We start from the raw sequence: 10,836 nt of genomic DNA, 5'->3' as shown, positions 1-10,836 counted from the left end.
CCCTCCTAGCAAGCTACAGAGCTATAAGTAAACGCTCCATAAGTAAAGCTCCGTAAGTAAACGTGTGAGCGTACCCGAACCGTGAGCGTACCCAAAAAGTATCAAACGTCCGTGAGAAGCCCGCAGTGAAGTGTGCAAGTGTGTGAGTGGATCGAGATCACCTCTGCAAGGACAACGCTCCGATGTGCTGTGATATTACACCGTGGTGAAATTCGTTTTTTTTTTCACCGGAAGCAAAGCGATCACCGTGACTCCACCATCGCTAAAGAGTGAATCCGCCATCGTAGACGCCACCACGAGGATTCACATACGCCATTGCCAAGACGCCAGATGAAAATCGTGTCCGCCATTGCGTTTAAGCCAACTTGACGCCACCAACTAAGTCATGTGGCAGAGAAAAAAAAATCATCATCGGCGATCGGCTAGCAGCGACGACAATATTATCGCGAGAAATCCCCAACCGAGAGTGATACATGCAGATACAGCAGTAATACCAGCGAAACAGAGACACCAATACGGTCAGCATCAGCAATACTAACAGCGGCAACACCACGTGCAGAAGCTGCAAATATTCAGCGTCAGCAGCAAACGAACCGATAGCATCTGTAATACCAGCAGCACCGAAGCATCTACAAAGATAGCAGCGAAGACAGTTACAACACAAGCAGCAGCGGCAGAAACGGCGACATCAACGGCAGAACCAGCGCGATAGCACCAAAAGAAAAAAAAAAAAGGGTATGACCCATAGATGTAAGGTGAGTGAGCATGTGTATGCGTATAAATTATAAAAAAAGAAAAAAAATGTTAATTCAATGTGCGATATTAAATATTAGGTAATTATGCGTGTGCGTTGAATACTATGTGTGCGTGAGTGACAGTGCGGTAAAAAATAGTAAGCGTTATAACCGAAAAATGAAAAATCAAGATAATCTCGCCTAAAAAAAAAAAAAAAAAAAAAAAAAAAAAAAATCCTTTCATACTCTTTAATCGCGTCAAGTTTCATTCTCCTAATAGCTTTTACGATTTATTCCATGAATTTATTTATTGCGTATTGTATAATATTTATTTATTTATTTGATCATTTTTGCTATATACTTTTTAATTTACACTATTAATTGATACTACATATGCATAATAATTATTATGTGCTAAAGTGCGTCGTGTGTGCTGAAAACAAGTGTTATTAGTGTTGATACCTCATAATTTATCGGTTAATACATGCGTAGATCATCTAGAATCGCTGGTGTGAAAATTGCTAAACCACTAGACATACCCCAAGTCATAATTGAAGAACAATTTACAATGGCTCCAAAATTAGATATCAATATTGCTTTGAAACTTGTAAAACCTTATAATGGGTCTGCATCAGAATTGAATTCTTTTATCGAAAGCGTGGAATTGCTACAAGATTACTCGGAAGGTGTTACGGAAATAAATCTCATAAAATTTTTAAAAACCACTTTAACTGGTAGTGCGCATGGAACGATTGATTCTGCTACTAATATTCAACAAGCCTTCCAATTGCTTAGAAACAGATTTAGTGAACAGTTAACTCCACTTGCAGTTGAAAAAGAAATCGCTTCACAAAAACAAACCAAGCAATCTATTTCAGAGTTCGGTTCTGTTATAGAAAAACTCGCAACAAAACTATCAGCAGCTCATGTATCAATTGGTACATTTTCAAACGAAGCAGCAACTATTAACATTGTGGAACCCATAGCGGTACGTGCGTTCATAAACGGACTAAAAAACCCAAGCACTAGATTCTTTTTGCAAGCAAGAAATCCTATAACCCTTAATAAAGCAATTTCCGACGCTCTTGAATGCGAACCAACCGAAATAAACGATGATGCAACTTTTTGGTGCCAAAGTTTCAACCGTGGTACAAATAATAATATATACTACAATAGACAAAATCGTGGATACTTTGGAAACCGCCCTTGGAATCGTCCACAAAACAGAAGTGCAAATAATTCCGATAGGAATTTTTATCAATCACGTCCAACTAGATCATTTACAAACAGAGGAGGACGTCGACCATTCAGATCCAGGCCGTATCACAACTCATACAATTCTCGATCAGGATACCAATATGGACCCCAATCTGCAAATAACACCAACCATAATATAAATTTGGCTGATACTAACAACTCAGAAAATAATCCAACACCAGATAACTCAATTGATTCTGTGGATATCCAAAATTTATTTCGCTGATTTAACAACAAATAACAGCGTTAAAGCCCCTTTTACTATTTTTGATAAAACTTTCGATCTGATTATCGATACAGGAGCAACATGTTGTATCTTCAACAAAGAGTACCTACCAAAAAATATACATATAAATGAATCAAAAATTCTTAAAATCAATGGTCTTAGTGGAAACACTCATACGTTAGGATTCGTTGAAACAAATATTTCTTTTTCATCACAAGATTTTCCCATTATATTTCACATTGTAAATACTCTTCCATCACATGTTGTAGGATTAATAGGATCAAATTTTTTACAAAATCATGGAGCAATTATAAATTTTAAAGAAGGAAAATTAAATTTCATTTCATTGAATAATCATAATTCATATATTATACCACCAAGAACAGACACTATAGTATATGTTGCTACAAGCTTTACCGATACTTGCGTAGTACTAAACGAAGCAATAGAACCAAATGTATTTATAGCTAATACGATAGCAAATCCTTATAACGGTACAATACCTGTTCGCATCGTAAACTTTCAAAACCGTCCAATCAATTTAAAAACCTTAAAACCTACTATTGCACCAGCCAGTAATTATTCTATTATTACAATAAGTACAGCTAAACGTAATTGCGCTCATGCTAATCAGTTACTAACCGAATTAGATTTATCCCATCTCTCAGAAAGTGATAAAATTGCTATTTCAAAAATATGTGTAAAATATAATGATATTTTTTGTCTTAAAAACGATAAACTAAGTACAACTCATATCTATGAAGCAACTTTAAAAGTTCGCGACAACACTTTTCCTATTTATTCAAAACAATACAAACTACCTTATGCGCAAAGAACTCAATTGGATAATGAAATTTCAAAAATGTTAGAAAGTAATATAATCGAGGAAGCTAGTTCCGAATGGAACAGTCCAGTCTTATTAGTACCCAAGAAATCTTCAACTGATCAAAAGAAATGGAGACTCGTGATAGATTACAGAAAAGTAAATACAGTTTTGAAAGATGATAAATTTCCACTCCCCAACATAGATGAAGTAATTGATTCCTTATCAGGTTCCAAATATTTTTCTCATTTAGACCTTTCTCAAGGATATTATCAGTGTCAACTAAAAAAGGAAGATAGACCAATTACTGCTTTCACTACGCCTAGTGGCCAATACCAAATGACTAAATTACCTATGGGTCTTAAAACAAGTCCATCTATATTTTCGCGCATGATGACTGTTGCGTTATCAGGTCTAAACCTTGAAAAGTGCTTAGTGTATCTCGATGATATTATCGTCTTTGGCAAAACAATGGAAGAACACCATAAAAATTTAATCAGTGTTTTTGAGAGACTAAGGAACGTGAACTTAAAACTCAATCCCACCAAGTGTCATTTTTTGAAACAAGATTTGATATATCTAGGACATTACATCTCAGCCGAAGGAGTTAAGCCCGATCCTCAGAAGGTACAATGTATTCAAAATTGGCCGATACCTACAACTGTAGAAGAGGTCAAACGATTCGTTGCTTTTGCAAATTACTATCGTAAACACATTAAGTATTTTGCAGAGATTTGTATGCCTTTGAATTACTTAACAAGGAAAAACATTCCTTTTAAATGGACTGCAACATGTCAGAAATCGTTCGATATTTTAAAACATTTGTGTGAAATTTACTGTTAGCTATAATTTTTAAATGTTACATGAATTATCTGTGAACTACGACGAAGGAACTTAACCACGAATTATAAACACACACTACTTGACGCTATAAGGATTGACATTAAGGGACAATTAGGACGAACTATAATGAACTTTGCATGTAAAATGAACTCGGACAAATGAATAAACAGTTGCAAACAGAACGGCGCCAAGACTGCACGGGTTTCTTTTCTATACATTTCTTTACCGCGATATTTTCCAGTTTCGAGAGTTTTTCTCTCATTTTTGGTCCTTCGAACCGGATCGTAGTAAAGAAAGTGTATTTTCGGTCATCATCCTGCTATCAAGGGTGAATTTCGGTTCTTTCGGAAAAGTGCAGTTTTTAAGTGACGCTTCGCGCCATCGCTTTCGCCCCGCTATCAAGGGCAACGGTCTTTCACGCGCCATCGTTTAAATTTCGCGCCATCGCTTTCGTTTGTTCGTTTCGTTCGTGTTTCGTGTAAAGTAATACCATGGACAAAAAAATCAAGGCTTCGCAACTCAAAAAGAGGATCGCAGTGGAAGGCCTCAAGACGCTAGAACGTTTTCAAGCGGAGTTTGTGCCCGAATTTGCAAGCCAGATTCCAGAAGCGTTGGAGGATTTGGACAGGCACAAGTCAGGGTTTTTCAACTCGATTGAGAAACTCGAAGAGCTGGATGAAAACGACGCCAGCATCGAGGCATACATCCATGAGAGGAGTGATTTTGAGGATCGTCATCGGAAGCTGAAATCATTCCTACGGGAAAACCAACCGAAGGAAGAGGGTACGCTACACGACACGACGGGTTTGGCTTCCTCGACGCTTGCCTTTTTTCGGCCAAACGCTTCTAACCTACGTCTGCCAAAGATCGAGCTTCCAACGTTTGATGGAGACCATACAAGATGGCTTTCGTTCCGAGATCGGTTCATAGCCATGATCGACGCGTCTGCAGAACTTCCCGCCATCGCCAAGCTCCAGTACCTGCTTTCATCGCTAAAGGGAGAAGCAGCTCTACCCTTTGAGCACACCCCTTTAACATCCGACAACTATCCTGTTACGTGGGCGGCACTTCTGAAGCGGTACGATAATTCACGGTTGTTAATCCGTGAATACTATCGTAAATTGCACCATCTTCCGGGTGTGCAATTGGTGTGCGTCGACAAGCTTACGCATCTAGTGGACGAATTCACTCGCTTTGTCAACGGATTGGTGAAGCTGAAGGAACCGGTGGATGCATGGGACACGCCGCTTTCGAATATGCTGATGATGAAGCTGGATCGTGAGACGCTGCTGGCTTGGGAAAAACATTCCGTGCATTTTCCTAAGGATAAATACAAGGATGTGATCGCTTTTGTGCAGGATCGGATCCAGATCCTAAAGTCGACGAACGATTTTGCGTGTGAGCAAATTGTTAGTGGAAGAAAGGTGGCCGGCACTCATCATCCGGCAGTACAAAAAGGGTTCATTGCAGACGCAGCTGCATCAAACATTCCCCATTCCTCAACCCCGGCTCATTCTCAGCGATTGAAGTGTCCCTTAGCATGCACCGACGCTCATCTTCTACGCAACTGTCCGGTATTCATCGCTAAGGATGTTCAGCAGCGACGAGATGTCGTTACAAACAAGCACCTGTGTTGGAATTGTTTGAGTGGCACTCATCACGTCAAATCATGCAAATCTGATTATTCGTGTAGAACGTGCCGTCAACGTCATCATACACTTCTGCATATCACTCCGGCCACAGCAGTTACCATGGCAGCACATTTGGAAGACGATAAGGTGTTTCTAGAGACGGCACAGATTGTGATTCGAGATGATTACGGTAATGAGCATGAGGCAAGGGCTCTACTGGATTCGGGGTCCATGTCGAATTTCATCTCTGAGGAATGCGCTCGAAAACTATTGACCAACCGCAACAAGGTCAATATTGCTGTTTCGGGCATCGGAAATGCGGTGGTACATCAAGTAAGGGGTTCGATCGTCGCTACAGTTCGGTCCAAGAATCAACCCTTCGCTAGGAAATGGCTTTCTTGATTTTGGACAAGCCATCAGCTGCCATCCCTACTTCATTCTCGGACATCTCATCGTGGAAAATGCCAGATGTGGCATTAGCTGATCGCGCCTTCAACGTTCCGGGGGAAGTCGACATCATCATCGGAGGCGATACTTTCTGGGAGCTTCACACCGGTCGCAAACGCTCTCTCGGTATGGGAAGACCGTGGCTGGTGGAAACCCATTTCGGTTGGGTGGTCACCGGAAACATTCATCATTCATCTTCTGGTCCGCGACTGTGTCATCTCGCAGCAAACGACATACCATTAGAAGACATCATGCAGCGGTTTTGGCAGAATGAAACCATAGCCGAGGATACTGTCTTATCGGTGGAAGAAGATGCCTGCGAAAGACACTACGTGGCTACTACCGTCCGCAACACTTCGGGAAGGTATGTCGTTAGTTTACCGTTTAATTCCAATCCTCATATCGTTTTAGGGGATTCTAAAAACACAGCAGATCGCAGGCTTCGTTGTATGGAACGTCGTCTGAGCGATAACCCTAAAATGAAGGAGGAGTACGTGAAATTCATGGTCGAGTACGAGCGTTTGGGTCACATGAAGAGGTTAAGTGATCCGGTAGACGATTCGGTTCAGCACTACTACCTTCCTCATCACGCAGTAGTGAAGGAGACAAGCACAACAACCAAAGTCCGAATCGTGTTCGATGCATCGTGCAAGTCTTCGTCTGGCTATTCACTCAACGACAAGCTACTAGTTGGGCCGGTGATCCAAGACGACCTGTTCACCATCATTGTGCGCTTCCGGTCACATGCAATCGCGCTATCAGCAGATGTGGAGAAAATGTACCGTCAAATTCTCCACGAACCTAGCGACGGAAGGTACCTTCGCCTTCGGTACCGGGAAAGTCCTGCACAGCCAATTCAGACCTTCCAGTTGCTGACAGTAACCTACGGAACCGCATGTGCACCATTTTTGGCAACGCGGACTTTAAAGCAAATTGCGCATGACCACAAGGCACAATATCCTCGAGCAGTGAACTCAGTACTGAACGACTTCTACGTGGATGATTTGCTCACGGGTACCGAAGACGTATTGGAGGCAGTTGAAATGCGGGCACAGATCTCAGAGATGCTCAAATCGGCTGGATTTTCATTAAAAAAGTGGGCCTCTAACGTACCGGAAGCACTACAGAACATCCCATCGGAGGACTTGGCAGTTCTCCCGACGCATGAGTGGCAAGATCCCCAATTCGTATCCACCCTGGGGCTCATGTGGGAACCAGCAACTGATATGCTTCGCGTGCGGATTGGTCTACCAACTGTTGCTCCGGTGATGACAAAGCGGCTAACACTATCATACATAGCGAAAATCTTTGACCCCCTCGGATTGCTGAGTCCAACCATAATCATCGCTAAGCTCTTCATGCAGCAATTGTGGTCGTTAAAGACAAACGGGAAATCATGGGACTGGGATTGTGAGCTACCATCACATCTCCAGCGGGAATGGTCGGCGTTCCATTCTAAGCTTCATTCACTGCGTGAAGTGAGCATCCCGCGATACACTTCGGTTAAACAAGCAACATGTGTGCAGCTGCACATCTTCGCGGATGCTTCGCAGGTAGCATATGGTGCTTGTTGCTACGTCAGAGCAGAAAGCCAGCACAAAATATCGGTACAACTAGTGGCAGCCAAATCCAAGGTTGTTTCTCTGACAAACACAAATTCAATCGCCAGATTAGAGCTCTGTGCGGCGAGATTGGCAGTAGACTTGTTCCGGAAGGTCATTCAGTCTCTCAACGGCACTTACGAAGCATTCGCTTGGACTGATTCTATGACCGTTCTACACTGGCTGAATTCTACACCTCGACGATGGAAGCCATTTGTGGCAAACAGGGTGGCTCAGATTCAGGAAGAGACCAGAATCAAGGGCTGGGAGCATGTACCCGGTGTAGACAATCCAGCAGACGATGTGTCACGAGGTCTACTTCCAGACAAATTGCTGGATTGTCATCGTTGGTGGCACGGGCCACATTGGTTAAGCAGGAAGATAGAAGATTGGCCTCAGAGAGAACCTGCAAGAGACGAGATCGAATCATCAGAGGAAGAACGAGTTCATCCGCGCATGGCTGCTCTGTCCACTATAAACGAGTTTAGCAGCACACTCTTCAAACGATTCTCCATTTACCATAGGCTCAGGCGAACTATGGCGTATTGCTTACGTTTCATCAATTGTCTAAGGGCAGGCAAATCATCACATACTCCATCTACAAAATCTCATGCCACGGTTCAGGAGCTGATCACGTTAGTTCCATTACTGACAAAGAGTGAGTTGCTTGAAGCAGAACGTCGGTTGTGTCATCTCGCTCAGCAGGAGTCGTTTTCGGATGAGCTGCACGAGATCAAGAACAGTAGAGATGTTCCGCGCAACTCGAAATTGAAGTGGCTGTCGCCGTTTATTGATCAGTCGGGAATCCTGCGTGTTGGTGGCCGGCTGCGCAATGCACAAATGAGCGAATCATCGAAGCATCCTATATTGCTCTCATCTAAGCATCAATTGGCGGTACTGCTGGCGGTGTCATATCACGAGAGACACTTACACGCCGGTCCGGAATTATTGTTATCCATAATTCGTCAACGGTTTTGGATAATTGGTGGGCGCAATTTAACAAAGGCTGTTTATCACCGGTGTCTTCGATGCTTCAAGGCAAAACCCGTATTGGTGAAACAATCCGTCGCTGATCTTCCTACTTCAAGGGTTTCACCAACAAGGCCGTTTGCTGTGAGTGGCGTCGATTACTGTGGTCCGGTATTTCTGAAGTCTACGGTACGCAACAGAAGTGCAACGAAAGCATACATCGCTATCTTTGTATGTTTTGCAACAAGAGCGGTTCACATCGAACTTGTGGGTGATCTCACTACCGCTGCCTTCTTAGCAGCTTTACGGCGTTTCGTGGCACGCAGAGGGAGGATAGCGGAACTGCATTCGGACAATGCAACAACATTTAAGGGTGCTGCACATGAGCTTCGTCGCATCCATGAAATGCTGAAAGGCAGCGATCGTGATCGTCGTGAGCTGTTCAACTGGTGTGCTAACGAGGAAATCAAGTGGAAATTCATTCCACCACGGGCGCCACACTTCGGGGGGCTGTGGGAAGCTGCAGTCCGGTCGGCGAAGCAACACCTCATACGCACTTTGGGAAGCACAAGCCTCACGCAGGAGGGTATGATTACGGTGCTAGCACAGGTTGAACAGTGCCTAAATACTCGACCTTTGGTCCCACTTTCGAGTGAGCCCACGGATATGGAAGCGCTCACTCCTGGGCACTTTTTGATAGGGTCAAACATGCTAGCGTTGCCGCAGGTTGATAGAAGTTCGGTTGCGCCAAATAGGTTGAAGGAATTCGATCAAATTCAACATCATGTTCAGAGCATTTGGTCGCGTTGGTATCCGGAATACCTACAACAGCTACAGGCCCGCGCGAAACGTTTTATGACTCATCCGGTACCGCTAGAAATAGGACAACTGGTTATCATAAGGGAAGATAACATACCACCTACCTTATGGCCAACGGGAAGGATATCAAGTTTGCATCCCGGAAAGGATGGAGTAGTACGGGTAATAACGCTCCGCACAGCGTCAGGAAAACAAATTGTACGCGCAGTAAATCGGGTAGCAATCCTACCAAATCCGGTTAGTAGCAATTCAGAGGAGCTAGTCGATATTATACCTGAATAGTTTTCAACACAAACCACGCTACATTGTTGACACTCATAGTTGTCAGTTCACGAAAAAACAAAACACCAACATACACACAGTTACACTCATACGGAATGTTAGGAGATAAGCAGTTACATGAAATTCTAAAGCGAAAAGTAGATTAGTAGATCAGAACATTACATGAATTTTTAAAGAAGTTCCTTCTTTGGTGGCCGGGAATGTGAAATTTACTGTTAGCTATAATTTTTAAATGTTACATGAATTATCTGTGAACTACGACGAAGGAACTTAACCACGAATTATAAACACACACTACTTGACGCTATAAGGATTGACATTAAGGGACAATTAGGACGAACTATAATGAACTTTGCATGTAAAATGAACTCGGACAAATGAATAAACAGTTGCAAACAGAACGGCGCCAAGACTGCACGGGTTTCTTTTCTATACATTTCTTTACCGCGATATTTTCCAGTTTCGAGAGTTTTTCTCTCAATTTGTTTATTAACCCACCGATCCTAGATTTTCCGGATTTTGGTGATCATAACATTTTTACGTTGCATACAGATGCATCAGGATCAGCGATCGGCGCTGTTCTTAGCAACAAAAATGGCAAACCTTTTTCTTTTGCCAGCCGAGCGTTAAACAAAGCTGAATTAAATTATGGAACTATAGAGAAAGAGCTATTAGCAATCGTTTGGGCTATGAGGCATTATCGTCCCTACCTCTATGGGAGAGAGTTTGAGTTGTTTACTGATCACAGACCTCTTGTATACTTATTCTCAATGAAAAATCCATCAAGCAGACTAACAAAATTCCGTCTTGCTTTAGAAGAATATAATTTTGCCATATACTACAAAAAAGGAAAGGAGAATGTGGTAGCTGACGCCTTGTCACGATTAACCGTATCAGAATTAAAACAAATGAGCGCAGATGCATTAATAACAACCCGAACAAGTTCACACAAAGTTAAAACAATTTCTACCCACGACCAATCGGAAGTCAGTAAAGTCAAGTATATCGAATTGAAAATTTGTCCTAATACACAAAATTTGAAAATAGAAGATGATAAAGTAGTAATACCTCAAATCAAGAGCATGATTCACTTACGAGGAATCTTGACAGAGATAAAAGGTTATTGCAAAACGTTAAAAAAGAAAATTTATTTAATTGTGAGGAAAAATGATCAAAATATAAAAGAATTTATGCAACAATTGCA

At 42.3% G+C, this 10,836-nt stretch overlaps 1 pseudogene; it reads left to right on the top strand.

The window, feature by feature from the left end:
• The first annotated feature begins 4,374 nt into the window (after positions 1–4,374).
• Positions 4,375–8,806, top strand: LOC125767178 (uncharacterized; annotated as a pseudogene).
• The last annotated feature ends 2,030 nt before the right edge of the window (positions 8,807–10,836 follow it).

The sequence above is a fragment of the Anopheles funestus genome, chromosome 3RL, assembly GCF_943734845.2.
Source record: "Anopheles funestus chromosome 3RL, idAnoFuneDA-416_04, whole genome shotgun sequence".
In the NCBI taxonomy this organism is placed as follows: Eukaryota; Metazoa; Arthropoda; class Insecta; order Diptera; family Culicidae; genus Anopheles; species Anopheles funestus.
Note: the sequence above shows the minus strand (reverse complement) of the source record. Positions and strands in the feature narration are given on the sequence as shown.